At 39.1% G+C, this 18,895-nt stretch overlaps 1 long non-coding RNA gene across 1 annotated transcript; it reads right to left on the bottom strand.

The window, feature by feature from the left end:
* Positions 1 to 1,213: 1,213 nt before the first annotated feature.
* Positions 1,214 to 3,889, bottom strand: LOC138439704 (uncharacterized). The gene is made up of 2 exons (XR_011256800.1): positions 3,721 to 3,889; positions 1,214 to 2,204 (listed from the first exon to the last, which is right to left on the bottom strand). It is a non-coding gene; the product is annotated as an uncharacterized lncRNA (long non-coding RNA).
* Between the last annotated feature and the right edge of the window lie 15,006 nt (positions 3,890 to 18,895).

Genomic DNA, 18,895 nt, shown 5'->3' with positions numbered 1-18,895 from the left:
TGGGCTGCAGCTCCACGACAGAAGGGGCATAGGCAAATTAGCTCTGTAGCTATGACCTGGCATGCATTTGCATAACTAGATTGGCAAGATCTTCTTAGGAAAGGCTGGCTGCCCACTTGTCCCAGAATATCATAAAATTGGTGGTTCAAATTGGGTGGTTCAATGCCCAAATCTGACAGTCATAGAATTATAGCCTCAGAATGAGAGTGAACTTCAGTATTATCCATCCCAACCCCTGCCCTATGTAGAAATGCCTAAATAACCCTTGACAAGGGGTCACCTAGTCTGAGTTAGAACATATGCAATGACACAGACCTCAGCATTCTTTGAGGGGTCTCGTTCCATTTGGAGGGCAGTACTATTAGAAAGATCTCCATATGTAACATCTCTTAACTGACCCTCATCTGCCCTGGGAAGCTAAAGAGCTGTGCAGTCCAAAATGGTAGCCACCAGTCACATATGGCAATGGAGCACTTGAAATGTGGCTCATACTAATTGAAATGTGATGTAAATGTAAAATACACATATTTCAAAAACTCCACATGAAAAAGTTTTCCACTGATTACACATCAAAATGATACTGTCTTAGAATATTGGGTTAAATATAATACATTATTAAAATTAATTTCACCTGTTTCTTTTTACTTTACTTTTTTACTTTAAAATGTGGTGATTAGAAAATTTGAAATTACATATGTGATGATCATTTTATTTCTACTGGATAGCACTGCTGTAGAGTATTTTAAGTCTGTAGCCTCTTACTAAAAGGCAGCCTTCAGATTCTGGAAAACTGCTCTTATGTTTCCTCTAATTTTTTGTTTTTAAGTAAATGTCTCAAGTTCCTTCAGTGCTCTTTACTTAACATAATTTCTAGACCTTTCTCCATTTATATATTCCATTTTTTTGGTTTCTACATTCAGTGGAATACTGTAAACTGAAAACTATGAGTAGGGTGTAACAAGCCCTTTGGGGCTATTATCTCCATTGTTTTGATATTATACTTTTTACACAGCTTGCTGAAGTTTTTATGTGGCCCAATTATGTTATTCAAGGATTCTTAACTTGGGGTCTGTGACCCCTGGTGGTCACAGATGGACTCCAGCTGAAATTGTAAACAAAATTTTATGACCAAGGGCATTTATCTATGAGATAGTCTTTAGCGTTCATTGACTGAAAAAAAAAAAAAACAACACAAAACAACCACACAAGCTAAAAGTTGCAAGTTAAATTTTATTCAGGGAGTTAACTGAGTACTACAGCCTGGGAAACAGGCTCTCAGATAGCCCCGAGATACTGCTCCAAAGAGGTAAGGGAGGAGCCAGAATATATAGAAGGTTCTGTTGAAAACAAATAAACATGTCTTTGAACATCAAAAGAGTACAGCTCATCACAAAAAAAAAAGACATCTTGAGTTAATGATTTTAGTGCTTTCCTATGTATGAAAAGATGAAAAAAGTCTGAGCCCATTAAAATTATTCCTTAGATATGCGTCTTAACTATCTAGGGTGAGTATCCTGTTTTTCTCCATCCTGAGTTCCTCTGAGGCGGGGCACCATCTCCAGGGAGGGCACCTACAGCGGTTGACGGCTTGATGAAGGGCAACGTTTCTTGTTTACTGAAATGGCAGGCAACACTTTTTTTGTCCATGCTTTCATAGATTTTCCAGAGATCTAAGATCTACTGGCAGGTGTTTAGGCTATAAACAATTAAAAGTCCTGGGATGTCTTCTCACAAAACCATTTTTTATCACAAGCTTCCATACTCCATGTTTTGCCTTTGAATTTTTTAATGAATGATTTTACATTTATCCCTATTAAGTTTATTCTTATTCATGTCAGCCTATTCTTTTAGTTTATTAAGACCTTTTGCCTCTCGGTTTCATTTGACACTTAATGAATTCGGCTGCTCTCAGCTTTGTCACACCTGCAGCTTTGATAAGCATGTCTTTTGGGTCTTCATCCATCATTAACTGAAACTTTGGACTGGATAAACTATAGCCAGCACTTGGGAGTCTGTCACTGTGACATCCCTTCGGGTAGGCAATGATTCATTAAGCTGCCGACATTCTTTGAATGAAGCTGTTCAATTAGCTACAAATCGACTCAACTGTATGTCATTCACATCATTCTTGTCCACAGGATGTCAAATTCTTTGCTGAGATTAAGATATATTTTTGTCTGTGATATTCCTGTGATCTCCATGACCTGTAAGTGTGTCAGAAAGGGAAATGTGACTGGTTTGGTGAAAGACTGATTTGAGGAACCTATACTGGTTCCCAGCAATCAGTTCTCACAAGTTTTTAAATAGTTTGTTCGAGAATTTTGCTAGAGGTTTGACATCAAACCCACAGGGCTGTAGTTCTTGGAAGCTACATCCCTCATTCTCTAACATCTTTCTGAAAATTGGAACAATTGTCTTAACTAAAGTATGCTTGAAAATTAAGTTCACATTGGATTGAAAATGAGAAATAACAGGCTTTTAAGTAAGCTGAGCCACAGTAATAAAAGGTGATGATGAATAATGATGCATGAAGTTAAAGGATAAATTTGTGTGATGCCAGGGGCCTGGATAAAGACGTAATCTACCCCTCAAATACGTTCTGTCCACCAGTTTAAGCCATTTGCTCCCTCAAAGCAACGGAATTTGTTTATTACATTTCGTTCTCTGTTGACTCTTAATGTTCTGTAAGGTTCTGGAAGCTATTATCTTTGAGATATCCACAGTTTATTTTGTCTTAAAGTCTAGAACAGCTAAATGCTTTTCCACTAAGAATCATAAACATTTTCTCTTCTATTAGGAAAAGCAGATGTCAGGATGCTTCCTCTGCTCAAGCCTTAGGGCTCATCAAGCAGGACAAGGCTTGGCTTTCAAAGATCCCAAGCCAATGGCTCCCAAGCTGGAATCACCTGGAAGCTTTAAAACCCTGGTCTCCAGATCACATTCTCAGAAATTTGGATTACTGGCTTGGGTGTGGATGGGTGTCAGTATTTTTAAAAGCTCTGCAGGGGATTCTAATATATAGCCAATAATTCTGAAAGTGGAGTTCAGACCAGCAGCATCAGCATCACCTGGAACTTGTTAAAATGCAAATTTTCACTCTGCGTCCCCCAATCCTGCTGCCTCCAATCTGTTCCAATCCACAGAATCAGAAACTGCAAAGGAGAAGCTCAGGAAACTGTTTTAACAAGCCCTCCAGGTGAGTTGGATATATACCAAGGTTTGAGAACTTAGGTTGAAAGCCTGTTCTAGGCTTTCTTTTCTCCTGGAAAAAAGATTGCCCTGTCAAGTGCTATCGACCCTGAAAACGTCTGGTCTGAGGCCAATTAAAGCTCTCTAAAGCTGCAGGAGCTGGCAGGTAAGCTACACAGAAAGCTTCGAGCTCTCTATTCCCTCTTAGCCATGAAATCAGTTTTGTGTTTAGTTAATGAGGCCTTAGCAAAACTATGGAGCAGAATGTTTGTCTGTAGAGCCTCATCTGATCCTGGTTCTAGAAACTTCCTTTTTTACCCATGGCATCCTTCTCCTTTATCTAAAATCTTGGTTTCTTTTTACTCTTTTGATATTCATTTCCACTTACCCATCAGCTGGAAGAGAGGAACAAGCTAATCAAGATTAGGGTATATATGTCTTAGAACTCCTTCATGTGTTAGAGTTTTCAATTGAGATGCAATTTAACAGTATTGGAACATCCATTAACCCTCAGGAAGAAAGGGAACTTACACATATTGAGTGCCTTCCTCAGAACAGGCAGTTTACTTTCCTCTTAATGTTCATTTAATCCTCAGAAGAGGTGCGGCTATCACTCCATTTTAAGGATAAGGAAATCAATGGTGGAATTTAAGAAACTCTGTCTGGCTGTAGGGAAGGGGAATATTTTTTCCCAGAGCCCCTCAAAACATCACATAGAAAGAAAAGAAAAAAGAAAAACATCACATAGATTTCAGACTTTGATTTCCCAGAGAGTTATATAGATTCTCAGAAGAATTAAACAGAAAAAAAAAAATGTTTGTTTTCAAATCTCTGCCTAGTTGCAGGGCCATACAACTATTGGGAACATTTCTCTACTCATGGTTGAAAAAAACCATAAATACCATAGCAGGATTAGCCACATGGGTCTGCTGACTGGTTAATTCCTAATAAAATTTGACATTTTAAAAGCTGCCAATAACCTATTATTAAATGATAATTACTCCTAAGTACAAAACAGAACTGTATGGAGGTGGGTATTTTCTCCCAGGAGGAAGTCAGTAGTGGTTAAATTTTGCTTACCTCTTGTCACAGGTGAAGCCCACTGAGGCCTCCAGGAAAAATAAGACTGAATCCAGGCGATAAGGTATAACACCCACTTTCACTTGCTCACAGGATGCTGCGTGCAGAGGCCTCGCACAAAGCCCTTCAGACCATAGATCCTGGCATCAAACAGTGCCACTTGACACCTCAGCTTGGGGGCTGTGTGCAGAAGCTTCTCACAAGATGTTGTGATTCAAGATGGCAGGGGTTTGGTGACACTGCTTTCAGCCTGTCCGTTTCGCAAGAACTCTACCCTCCTTCCCCAGAAGGGGAAATCTAAGAAGCAGCACCAACTACAACCTGTCCCGGAGCGGAGAGTGTGAGTCCATACCTCTTCATTCTCTGACCAAAAAACAAAACATTGTTTTGCTTCTGAACTGAACTGGGTCTTATTCTATTGGTGCAAGTGACACAGGGCAGGAAGATCTTTGTTAGGGCCTGACTTGAAAGGGTAGGTAACATTATCACGTTATTTGCATGAACATTAATAGAATCTACATCACATAATGTTCTAGAAAACAGCTCTCAGACTTCCCCAGTGGTTCAGTGGTGAAGACTCTACACTCCTACTACAGCGGGGCACAGGTTCAATCCCTGGTTTGGGAACTAAGATCCCACACACCATGTTGCAAAATGAAAAAAAGAAAAAGAAAAGTCTGTACTCAAAATGACAACTCATTTTTCTATTATCTCCTACTCACCAAAGCCTTTCCTACCGTGCCCTCACCTGAAGATCTTTTCGCCCCTCTTGGCATGCTCACAGAACTCATTTGCAATAGTACCTAAAACCCCAACTAGCTTTTGTATTTGTCTCCCCATACCCCATTCCCACAAAGCTATATATTTGTCAAAGGGGTCAACGTCTGATTCAGTTCTTTTCCTTTCTCCTGAGTTACCAAGAAAAGAGGAAACTGAATTTTATGAATCCATGGAAATTGCCTGGCCATCTGAAAGAAGGAAGGAATGTGGAGAGGCTTGGGGAGCAAAGCTGGATAGTCAGGCCTTGGAAACTAAGTAGAAGGATTAACACTTAAGGTGAGCAGCAGGGAGCTGTGTAGAGTGTGGAGTGAGTGGTGCGGAAGTGCAGACAGAAAGAGATGCAGACGGGATAGAATGAATCCACGCTCCAACAGGTGAGCCAGCCGCTGCATACAGAGCTGTGAGGCGCATGCATATTGATGCTGAGAAACAGGGGCCCCAAAGACACCGAAGATGAGATGAGAATGTCTTCTAAGGGCTGAATCAGAGGGAGGAAAATATCACTCCACAGCTTCTAGATCAGATAATTAGCAGAAGAATGGAAAAGTTAATTTGAAAAGGGTAGCAATCTGGGGAGTACAGAAGCTGGGGAAGGACGTTAGGTTACATTTCATTAGCTGGATTTCTCTTTTTTTGAAGTGTCAAGCGGGCACACAGATCTCTTAAGATTTAAATTCTGCTTTTTACTAGAAATATAACTTAAGGGTGAAATAACCTCATCACTCTTCACATTTTAAAGCATTCTTGTTTTATATGCTATCAATGTGGGTTTTAATTCTCTTTGGAAAATGAATACTTTTCTGGGTCCCATGGGAGCTTTCCTTGTGGCACTTGCACAGACGACCATCTGAGCTGAGTGCATGTTAGATAGGATGAAATATCGTCTAGGGTTAGCAGGGAGACATCACAGGCCACCCACTGGACACCCTGGGAATGAAAAAGAGGCCAAAGGTCTCATGTCTTTAACTGGAAAAGTACAATTTCAAGATTAACAATGGCAACCCCAGTGTGCATTACTGCTAGTGGAAACAAGCGCATGATATCATAACAGAGGAAGAAAAGGCAGCAAATTTGCTTTCAAAGCCCACAGTGTGACAGCTTTACAAGCATCTTTTGAACGGTGTCTGTATTGGTTTCCTATTGCTGCTGTAACAGATTACCACAAATTTAGTGGTTTAAAATTATGCTGCCTATCCAAGTATTCCAGCATTATGCTTCCAATGAGAGTTTTCATCCTTGCCCTCCAGGCATGAACAAGCATTAGGATCTTCATACTCGAAAACAGATAATTTCATTTTAAAAAGAACCTGAACTCTTAGAGTAGTTACCTCTGCTAACCTCAAAAACAAAAGATTAGTTATTCATTTAATAATTATCTCAGGAACATAAGAGTGAACATATGTTCTGTTTACTAGCTGCAATGTGGCAAGGAGTTATATTTAGCAATCATTGGAGAGACGCAACATATTTAATGCAAATGGAAAAGCAGGACATCAAAACAAGGCCAGCTGAGAAGTATTTTCAGCTTTTTATTTTTCCTACTGAAGTAAATTAAAAGAACTAACCTGAGTTCCTGTGAAACCCTTTGCCATTGAATGCTGTGATTGATTGAAACACAAATATTGTTAGCTTCTTGGTTAAAACTAAAATAATTATATACGAAAGATTCAAATTGTACCTCTTTTTATCTTCATTGAGATCTCTTTTAATTGGCAAGTATAACTGACATAAAATTAAAAAAATGCCTACATTTGGTAAGTTTGATATAATATAAATTTGGCACATTGGCTTATGAAATTGTCACCATGATCAAGATTGCAAATATGTGTAATGCCTCCAAAAGTTTCATTTGACTTAAAAAAAAAATTTATTGGAGTATAGTTGCTTTACAATGTTGTGTTAGTTTCTGCTGCTGCTGCTGCTGCTAAGTCGCTTCAGTCGTGTCTGACTCTGTGCGACCCCGTAGACGGCAGCCCACCAGCCTCCCCCATCCCTGGGATTCTCCAGGCAAGAACACTGGAGTGGGTTGCCATTTCCTTCTCCAATGCATGAAAGTGAAAAGTGAAAGTGAAGTCGCTCAGTTGTGTCTGACTCTTAGTGACCCCAGTGGACTGCAGCCTACCAGGCTCTTCCATCCAGGGGAGTTTCCAGGTAAGAGTACTGGAGTGGGTTGCCATTGCCTTCGTGTGTTAGTTTCTGCTGTATAGCAAAGGGAATCAGCCATACATATACATATATCCCCTCTTTTTTGGATTTCCTTCCCATTAATCTAGAGGTGTTTAATATTTTAAATTTATTGAAAAATACCAAACCAGAGCTTATGTAATGAAGATTTCTCTTTAAAATAACAACAACAGCAACAACAAAAGTAGGAACATTAGTTTTCTTTGAGGAGATGGGTCTTTCACTGATTACGTGCACCTGTATTTTTTAAAATAAATATAACTCAGAGTATAAAAGAAACAATGATAAAATAGCACTACAGCAAACACACACATTTAGTTCACTTTTAAACTGCATTATCTGTTAAATAGTTGAAAGATAAAGAGTATTGATGTTCTCTGAAAGCAATTCTTGCCTGGCAGCAGAGTTGTGTTTTTAAGTCAGACTTAAAAAATAAAAATCAAGAATCTTACTCATGGATCATCACCTTTCCTAGTGAACCCAGTGACCACAGACATGATTCCCGTGAAGCTCTGTTGAGCTAAATTGTCCTCTTTTAAAGTCAATGGCAGAAGCCCTGTGTATGAGAATGAAAAAAGAGTTAGAGTAGATGGTTTTTAATAACCATTTTTAGAATAAAAGTATGAATATTACAAAAACCAAAATAACAGATAGAGAATGTTATCTGTAACAATGTTCTTCCATAACAGATACAGAATGTAGCACTGCAACAGATATAATACAGTCTACTGAGTTTCCAGCTCATTATTTAGAGCCCTGTGTCTTCATGATTAAAGCTCCTGGGTGAACCCCAGCTGGTAGGAATCACCTGCCTTCACATCCACCAGAAGAGCTCCATTCAAAATGATCTGTAATAGATTTATATATCTGTGTATCTGCTTACTCTGATCATTCCTCTTGTATCTAATAACACTGTTGTCCACTATTTTGGGGCCACCTTTTTCAACTTTCCTGACTCAAACATGGGGCTTCCCCAGTGGCTCAGGGGTAAAGAATCCTCCTGCCATTGCAGGAGACCCAGGTTTGATTCCTGGTCTAAGAAGATTCCCTGGAGAAGGAAGTGGCAACCCACTTCAGTATTCTTGCCTGGGAAATCCCATGGATAGTGGAGTCTGACGGGCTACAAGTCCATGGGGTAGCAAAAGAGTTGGACAGGACTTAGCAACTAAACAGAAACAACAACAACAAGTACAGAAGTCTCTTAAACATTAATACTATGCAGTCAATGTTTATTTAGATTCATCCATTTATTTGCATTCTCTTTGTCTATCTCCCTTTCTCAGAACCTGTCTCAGAACTTCCTCCTATGTTCATTATCCTTTCTGAAGTTTAACCTTCAAATTTCCTCGATTGAGTGTCTCCCAGACATACACGGCATCACTTTTAGGAATGTCTTTATTTCACTCTTACATTTTTGCCATATGTAAAATTCTAGGTTGATTGTTTCTCTAAACATTTCATAGATTTTATTTCACTGTAGTCTGGTCTTTTTTGTGGCTGTTGAAAAGTCTGCTGCTAGTTTAACTATCCTTTTATGGATAATCTGTCTGTTTTTCCTCTAGATGTTTTCAATATTGTCTTCATGTCTTTGGTGTTTTGCATCTTTACTGTGATGGGTCTTCATATGAGCTTTTAAAAAATTATATATCCTCCTTGGGATTTGTGCTTTCTGAATCTGAACATTCACATCTTGCATCTATTCTCAAAAATTCTATGCCATTATTACTGGCATTTTCTTTGAAAACATCATGAACTTCAGTTAGACATTTATCAGGTGTCTTATTCTACCCTCATTTCTCATAAATATCCTTTCTCAGTTACCATTTCTTTGCCTCTCTCTCCTTCCTGTGTTTTGGTTAATTTCCTGAATGTTATCCTCCATTTTGCCAATTAGTTTTTCAATTATGATTAACCTCATGAAGTTATGTATTGTGCTTTTAAATTACATTTTTAGTTCTTTTAGATATTTGACTCTTTTCCAAATTGGCCTAGTGTTCTAAAGTATCATTGCTTCTTGAGTTTATTTCATTCATTTCATTCTGTATTTATTTCATTAACATTTTATACCTGGTTATTTTATGTTCTGGATTATCCATTCCAATATTCAAAATTCTTGGTGGTCTAAGTCAGCTTTTATTGTTTCTTCTGACTCTCACCCATGAGATGTGTTTCCTCATATTCTTCATAATTTTGGATTCTGACTGCCTTTGAGCTTTGTCTGTATGAAGCCTGCAAGGCCTGAGATGAAGGTGAGGCCCTCACAGGGAATCTGTGTTGACCTCTGCCAGGTGCTGCAGCTTACTACTCATCTGGGTTCACATTGGGTTAACCTCTTGAACTCAGGTTTTCTGGATTCCACTGCTGCTTCTGACAAGTCCTCAGTCATGTCTAGCTCTTTGCAGCCCCATGGACTGTAGCCGGTCAGGCTCCTTCCATAGAGTTTTTCTAGGCAAGAATACTGGATTGGGTTACCATTTCCTACTCCAGGGGATCTTCCTGACTATCAGTTTAACCCCATACCTTCATAGGACAGGCTTGGGGTTACACATTTTCAGGGAAGATGTATTATTCCAACCTGGAACCTAGGCTGAGAGAGACTTCCTTGTTATTTCCCTTCACATAGTTTACTTTGGAAGGTGCATCTCTTTATTATTCTGGCTTTACATGAGGGCTCAGTTCCAATTCCTCATCTTACTTAGGTCCTGTGTGGCCACTAAAATCTAAGCCTCTTGGTTATAAAGATTGGCAGGATGACCTCAGATTCAGCTAACACCTGTTTTCTAGCTCTCTTCAGCTCAGCTATTTGTTTACCCGTCCTTACTTAATAGTTCAATTATTAAAGAGATATTTACACTATTTCATCAAGCACTTTTAGATATCCAGTTATAAATATTTCTCCAGACAGGAGTTTCTTATTATTTTTTCTGATGAAACTAAGACCTGAAAAAGTTCATTGACTTTAAAAAGGTGCAGCCAAGTGGAAACTCAAACTGATTTTCCAACCTCCCTTTTCATGTCTTCATGGATCACACAAAGTAACAGTCTCACCACCCTTAAAGTTGACATTTGTGGTGTCACTCCTAGTAACTCTTGAAATAACTCTGAAATCAGAAGTCAATTTTCCCCAAACTGTGACAACTTGCTAAAATAAGGTGAAATTAAATCACTGTCAAATCATTTGATGTATTACAAGTGTGAGATAAGAAGCCTGTGTGTCTGACTTCCAAGGATATAGTGATAAGAGCAGAAATTTTAGGTGTAACAATTTCTTAAAGCATGTTCTGGCTTCTAAATCTGGGTTTGAAACCACTGATCATGGAGGGAAAGGATCCATAGTTATGAAACAGGCACATTTTTAGGATCCATATAGGTATCTCTTCTTCCCAGACAAAATTGGCCCACTGGAGAAGGGAATGGCAAACCACTCCATGTTCTTGCCTCAAGAACCCCATGAACAGTATGAAAAGGCAAAAAGATATGACACTGGAAGATGAGTCCCCCAGGTCAGTAGGTGTCCATTATGCTACTGGGGAAGAACAGAAAATTGGTTCAGAAAGAATGAAGAGGCTGAGCCAAAGTGGATATGATGCTCAGTTACAGTTATGTCTGGTGGTGAAAGTAAAGTCTGATGCTATAAAGAACAATACTGCATAGGAATCTGTAACATTAGGTCCATGGTAAATTGGATGTAGTCAAGCAGGAGATGGCAAGAGTGAACATTGATATTTTAGGAATCAGTGAACTAAAATGGACAGGAATGGGTGGATTCAATTCAGATGACCATTTTATCTATTACCCTGGACAAGAATCCCTTAGAAGAAACGGAGTAGCCCTCATGGTCACAAAAGAGTCTGAAATGCAGTATTTGGGTACAGTCTCAAAAATGACAGAATGATTTCAGTTTGTTTTCAAGGCAAACCATTCAGTATCATAGTAATTCAAGTCTATGTCCCAACCACTAATGCTGAGGAAGCTAAAGTTGAACATTCTGTGAAGACCTACAAGACCTTCTAGAGCAAACATCAAATAAAAAGAAAGATGTCATTTTTATCATAGGGGATTGGAATGCAAAAGTAGGAAGTCAAGAGATACCTGGGGTAACAGGCAAGTTTGGCCTTGGAGAAAAAAACGAAGCAGGACAATCGCTAACAGTTTTGCCAAGAGAGCATGCTCATTAAAGCAAACACCCTCCAATGAGAGATGACTCTACACATGGACATAACCAGATAATACCAAAATCAGATTGATTATATTCTTTTGCAGCTGAAGGTAGAGAAGCTCTACACAGTCAGCAAAAAAAAAAAAAAAGACCTGAAGCTGACTGTGACTCAGATCATCAGCTCCTTATTGCAAAATTCAGGCTTAAATTGAAGAAAGGAGGGGAAACCACTAGGCCATTCAAGTATGCTGCTGCTGCTGCTAAGTTGCTTCAGTTGTGTCTGACTTGTGCGACCCCATAGACAGCAGCCCACCAGGCTCCCCCGTCCCTGCAATTCTCCAGGCAAGAACACTGGAGTGGGTTGCTATTTCCTTCTCCAATGCATGAAAGTGAAAAGTGAAAGTGAAGTCGCTCAGTCGTGTCTGACTTAGCGACCCCATGGACTGCAGCCTACCAGGCTCCTCCATTCATGAGATTTTCCAGGCAAGACTACTGGAGTGGGTTGCCATTGCCTTCTCCGAGGCCATTCAAGTATAACCTAAGTCAAATCCCTTATGATTATGTAGTGGAAGTGACAAATAGATTCAAGGGATTAGATCTGGTAGACAGGGTGCCTGAAGAAATATGAGGTTCATAACATTGTACAGGAGGTGGTGACAAAAACTATCCCAAAGGAAAACAAATGTAAGAAGGCAAAGTGGTTGTCTGAGGAGGCTTTACAAGTAGCTGAGAAAAGAAGAGAAGCCAAAGGCAAAGGAGAAAGAGAAAGATACACTGAACTGAATGCAGAGTTCCAGAGAATAGCAAGGAGAGATAAGAAAGCCTTCTTAAGTGATCAATGCAAAGAAACAGAGGAAAACAACAGAATGGGAAAGACTAGTGATCTCTTCAAGAAAACTGGAGATTCTAAGGGAACATTTCATGCACAGGTGGGCACAATAAAGGACAGAAACAGCTAGGACCTAACAGAAGCAGATGAGATTAAGAAGAGCTGGCAAGAATACACAGAAGAACTATACAAAAAGTCAAGGGGGCCTTAGGAGGTATTACTATAAACAAAGCTAGTGGAGGTGATGGAATTCCAGCTGAGCTATTTCAAATCCTAAAAGATGATGCTGGGAAAGTGCTGCACTCAATACACCAGCAAATTTGGGAAATTCAGCAGTGGCCACAGGACTGGAAAAGGTCAACAGTTTTCATTCCAATCCCAAAGAAGGGCAGCGTCAAAGAATGTTCAAACTACTGCACAAGTGCACTCACCTCACATGCTAGCAAGGCAATGCTAAAAATCCTTCAAGCTAGACTTCCGCAGTATATCAACCAAGAACTTCCAGATGTACAAGCTGGATTTAGGAAAGGCAGAGGAACCAGAGATCAAATTACCAACATCTGTTGGATCATAGAAAAAGCAAGGGAATTCCAGGAAAACATCTACTTCCAATTCGTTGACCAGGCAAAAGCCTTTGACTGTGTGGATCACAACAAACCATGGAAAATTCTTAGAGACAGGAATACCATACTACTTTACCTGTCTTTTGAGAAATCTCTATGTAGGTCAAGAAGCAACAGTTATAACCAGATGTGGAACAACAGACTCATTCCAAATCGGGAAAGTAGTACGTCAAGGCTGTATATTGTCACCCTGCTTATTTTACTTATATGCAGAGTACATCATGTGAAATGCCAGGCTGGTGAGTCACAAGCTGGAATCAAGATTTTCAGGAGAAATATCAACAACCTCAGATGTGCAGATGATACCGCTCAAATAGCAGGAAGTGAAGAGCAAATAAAAAACCACTTGATAAGGGTGAAGAGAGTGAAAAAACTGACTTAAAATTTAACATTCAAAAAACAAAGATCATGGCATCTGGTCCCATTACTTCATGGCAAATAGATGGGGAAAATGTGGAAGCAGTGACAGATTTTATTCTCTTGGGCTCCAAAATTACTGTGGACAGTGACTGCAACCATGAATGTTAAAAGACACTTGCTCCTTGGAAGAAAAGCTATGACAAACGTAGACAGCATATTAAAAAGCAGAGACATCACTGCTGACAAAGGGCCATATAGTCAGAGTTATGGTTTTTCCAGTAGTCATGTATGGCTGTGAGAGTTGGATCATAAAAAAGGCTGAGCACCAAAGACTTGATGCTTTCAATCTGTGGTGCTGGAGAAGACTCTTTAGAGTCCCTTGGACAGTAAGGACATCAAACCGGTCAATCCTAAAGGAAATCAATGCTTAATATTTATTGGAAGGACTGACGCTGAAGCTGAAGCTCCAATACTTTAGCCACCTGATGCAAAGAGCTGACTCTCTGGAAAAGACCCTGATAATGGGAAAGATTGAGGGCAGATGGAGAAGGGGCATCAGAGAATAAGATGGTTGAATGGCATCACTGACTCAATGGACGTGAGTTTGAGCAAACTCTGGGATATAGTGAAGGACAGGGAAGCCTGGCATGCTGTAGTTCGTGGGGTTGCAGAGAGTCGGACACAATTTAGCGACTGAATAATCTCATCAACAACAGGCATATCTTCTAAGCATCAGGACTTTCTCACAGGTGAAACCCCAAGTGAAACATCTTTACTTCATATTAAGAAAATAAGTATAATTTGAAAGATATGTACATTATTTATTTATGCATTCTCAAAAAAGTAAACTATTAAATTGAATGCATCATATTGTAGAACACTGTAACTAGAAAATCTTAGAATAGGGAAAGCAATATGTTTTTGAAGTGAAGTGAAGTGAAAGTCACTCAGTCATGTCTGACTCTGGGATCCAATGGACTATACAGTCCATGGAATTCTCCAGGCCAGAATACTGGAGTGGGTAGCCTTTCCCTTCTCCAGGGGATCTTCCCAACCCAGAGACTGAACTCATGTCTCCCGCATTGCAGGTGGATTCTTTACCAGCTGAGCCACTAGGGAAGCCCAAGAATACTGGAGAGGGTAGCCTATCCTTCTCCAGCAGATCTCCCCAACCCAGGAATCGAACCGGGGTCTCCTGGATTGCAGGCAGATTCTTTATCAGCTGAGCTACCAGAGAATCCCCAGTGTTTTTGAGGTTTCCACAGAAAAAAGACAGACATTCAGAATTTCAGTGTTCCTGTCTCAAACGACTGCATGTTAACAAACCACCACCACTGCCAAAAAATATATATGTATACATACCAAGATAAAATGACCTATAGCTATCAGCTGTGGTTTTGCGTTGTTTCATGCCAAATTCATAAATCTCCATGAAATGGAGATGTCATCCAAATTTCACATTTTTCTTCAATTTTATCAATTTTATTCAATTTTCATCTTGTTCTCAGACGGTGCTTACCTTGCTTAGCCTTTTTTAAAATTTAAGAAAACCTGTTGAGGGTTTGAAACTTCCTGTAGAGGGCGCTATTGATATGGTCAACTATGCTAAACATTAAAAAAAAAAAAAGTACTATAGACTCTGCTTAGAAGTCATTAGGTTGATATTTGGGAGAGTTGAATCAAACCAAAACCTTAAGCAGACTAATAATTCTTAAGCTGTTTAATACTTGTGAAACCGGGCATTCCTCTGGCTTTTAACACTGGAGTCTGAAGGTTCTCTCCCCTCCCCCTTTATTATTTAATGAACAATTCCTCTTCTGGTCTGTATTAACAATGGTGCTTGGAACTCGGCATCGATAACACACTGTATGCCCTGTTGTGCTACATGTTGAATGATTTGTGTGTCTTTGAGAAAGTCCAGCTTCTCTTCTTAATCTGGTATCGTGGAGGCTCTGTAATTTACTCCCACAGTTCCCTGCCATAACATATTTCATGTCAAGGGGGAGGTTTCTTTTCTTTTTTTTTCTTTAAAAACTCTTAATAGAGATACTTCCAAACAAAGACAGAGGGCAAAGAGGATCCCCTTCGGATATTAAATGAGAACATAACCATAGCTTATTTTTCTTTTGTATTATTATGAGGCAATTGATGATTGCTTGGGGCTTTGTGGATGAATCAGACTTTTAATAAGTTTCAGTGAGAACAGTGTTCACGGAGATAAGTTAATTAATTGCTCTGCTGTGTGAAAGCTCATGCAGATAGAGTTTTATTCTACCATGAGAATGTTCTTTAAAAGGCATACAATTCTTACTTGAATGCTTATCAGCCAACCTTCACAGAAAATATTACTTTGCTCTTCTTTTTTAAAAAAGAAATTGTTAATAACCTTATTAAACTGAAATAAAATACATTACTGATCACTCTCCAGAACGGGAACTGAAAAGACATCTTTTCTTTCCGAGGTTCTGATGTCTTGCATCTATTGTTTACAAAACTCTTCTGGATGCTGACAGATACCTCTCTCTTGGTTACTTTTAATCTCGGAATTTTTGGCACAGTGCTTCTTTTTTCCTCTGCATCACTTGGGTGATTTCAAACCAGAAGAATTCTTTGTCTTGTCTTTACCCTGTCTCTGTGGCAGCAATGTAAGGGACTGTAAGAAAATGACTCTGAAAGCATCACTGGCTAATACAGTGAGTTTTTCTCCTGATGGCTACAATTTACATGCCAGGGGCCCCCTAAGCCCTCCAGCATTTTCCTGATGCTATGAAGAGAAAAAAAAAAAAATCAAAGTTTCTTAGAGTCTGGAATGCTTTCCCTGGCAATTGACAACAGAGTTCAAGTCAAGTTTATGATTTGGATTCTAACTTAGACTTTCCTTATGCATTTTTAACTCTTTGAAAGATGGGTTGAAGATACTATAGTATGCGTTACATTCCTCCTGCTATATTTGTTTTATTATTGATTGAATTTTGAAAAGTCTTTATTGATAATTTTGTTTTTTTAGATTTTTTTTTTAATAGAGAAAAGAAAGCAATCCACTTAGAGTCTCATCCATCACCTTAATGCCTTTGCTGTCGATCTTTTTCAGGTAAAAATTATTTACTGGATAGAAGTATATTTGTATTATCACTGTTTTCTGTTCTAGTTTGATATTCTATTCAAATTTAGTATTATATCATAATTTTATCAAAGCATTTTTCATATGTGTCGGTGTGGTCTTCAGACCTCTTACAGATTTCAGTAAGTGCAATTTACACATGGCCTCAGGAATTAGGCACTGTTTTCACGTGTAAGAACAATCCACCTGTCTCAAAAGGACAACGCCAGGATTAAATGACTCCATCTGAATAGCCTAGCAGAGTGCCTGACATATAAGCCCTCAACAGTGTTTCTCCTTTTTCTCCCTCTTCTTTCCCTGATCTTAATTGGCTTTCATTTGTCACTACTAATATGCCATTACATGATGTAGAATGAATCTCTTGGAACATAATTAAAGTATTTTCATGCTTTCCAATATAATTACAACATGAAAAAAATCAAGTCAGATCAACTTGGCCATTGAAGAATTGCCCAGAGAAGGCTCTGTGCCACCCGGAGCTTTGCTGTAAGGCCTACTCAAATTCCAATGGGCCATCAGCTGGTGGCCCACAGCGCCCTCCTTGGTGACAGCTGCCTAAAAGACACTCTTTTACCTCACCACGTATTTCTGTGGCTTCAGGAGTGATCGGCTGTGGTTTTTCTAATATCAGAACAACAAATGAACCTCCCATCTCTATCTCCTTTTAATTTTCCTGTTTCTCTACTCTAGTGTTCTTAGCACTCACCTTCCCTGTGCTGGGCAGCAATTTTTTTTTGGTATCTTTTGGGGTGTGCTGTTCAGTAACCTTTGCATTTCTAGCCAGGGTCTATCCAGGAGGCATCCTTCTTTTCCTAAAGTGGCTGTTTTAAGAATATCCAATGAACTCCTATTCTTCCCATTCTCCATCAGGGGGACTGCACTGTTCAGGAGATTCTGGCTTCTGGCACTCCCTGCTGGAGTTGCCTCTTCTTTGATTCTTAAGTGGAGGGTTTATTCTACACACCATACCCTTGCTTTTGATGGCCTTGGATTATATGCCACTGTATTTGCTGGGTTATGTAATATTTCTCTTGCAAGTTTTCACCCTTGGGTCTTTTTAAAACACTCTTGCCCTTTACTGATGAGAGATTGGTATTTCCACTGCGTATCTAACCCTTCATAGAATCTTAGAATTTCAGTACAGAGCAATCTTATAGTTTATCTAGTCATATCCTCATCTTCAAAGGTGCAGGAAAGGAGGCTAGGAATGGCCAAGACACTTTCTAGATGCAGGTGACACCTCAGCTCATAACTCAGATCTTGTCTGTCTCATGACACTATTTCAGCTTTGGTGAGTTTGAGCTTAATGCTGATTCTTTTTTTCATTTGTTATTTTTAAGTACAGAAATCTTCCTCAACCCACAAAGTAGTGAGGCTTTTTAGCCAAGAAGCATCACATATTTCTATTGGATCAAAGTCTCTTCTCAGAAACCTTATTTCCTCAGACTCTGTATTTCATAACGAAAGCAACAAAGTTTTAGATTTTCAAACATCTCTTCTCCTTTCCCTTCTCTCTGCTACATTTCCACCCATCTCTCCACTTGTTTCAACTCTTCTCTGTTACTTTGATATTCTGATGATTGATCATGGATTCTAGTCTCATTATCTTGCCTGTTAGATCTTAATGACCCTTCTTCTGGTCTCTCCTAGTCTTGTAAATGTGATATAAATTAAGGTCAACTTCCGGCTTCCAATCCAGTATAAAAAGAGATTGGAAATCATCAATCCCATCCTAACAACTGAAAACTAACAATCATCTAACAGAAAATAATTTGTTCAAAATAATAATAGCAACAACACATTGAATAATTATAGCTTATGGTTAAGAGAAAGGAAAACAAAGTTATAAGGAATGGGAAGGAGGAATTTTCTATTATAACATGCCTGGACTACAACTACCCGTGAAGCAGTATAGTGTTAAGACAGACTTGAATTAAGATGTAAATGTATATTGCAAATTCTAGGGAAACTACTAAAATTTTGTTTTTAAAGTATAATTGATATGCTAAAGAGAAAAGAGAAATGGAATCATAAAATTCTCAATTAAAAGCAGAAAAAGCAGAAAGAGTGGAAGACCAAAAAAAAAGAATCAAAGAACAAGCAACAAATATAAAATAGTTGCAAATATGGTAGATAGAATTCCAACTACATCAAAAATCACTTTAAATGTGAATAGTCCAATTAAAAGACAGAGACTGTCAAAACAGATAAAAGAGATAAGACCTCACCCTATGTTGTCTATAAGAAATGTATGTTAAATATAGACAGATATAGATTAAAAATAAGATCGGGGAAAGATGTATCATGCTGTGTCTGTGCTCAGTTGCTTCAGTTGTGTCTGACTCTTTGCAACTCAATGGACTGTAGCCCACCAGGCTCCTCTGTCCATGGGATTCTCCAGGCAAGCATACTAGAGTGGGTTGCCATTTCCTTCTCCAGGGATCTTCCTGACCCTGGGTTCAAACCTGGGTCTCTTGCATTGCAGGCGGATTTCTTACTGACTGAGCCACAAGGGAAGCCCCCATATCATGCTGCTGCTGCTGCTGCTAAGTCACTTCAATCGTGTCCAA

This window comes from Ovis canadensis, chromosome 4 (genome assembly GCF_042477335.2).
Source record: "Ovis canadensis isolate MfBH-ARS-UI-01 breed Bighorn chromosome 4, ARS-UI_OviCan_v2, whole genome shotgun sequence".
Classification (NCBI taxonomy): Eukaryota; Metazoa; Chordata; class Mammalia; order Artiodactyla; family Bovidae; genus Ovis; species Ovis canadensis.
Note: the sequence above shows the minus strand (reverse complement) of the source record. Positions and strands in the feature narration are given on the sequence as shown.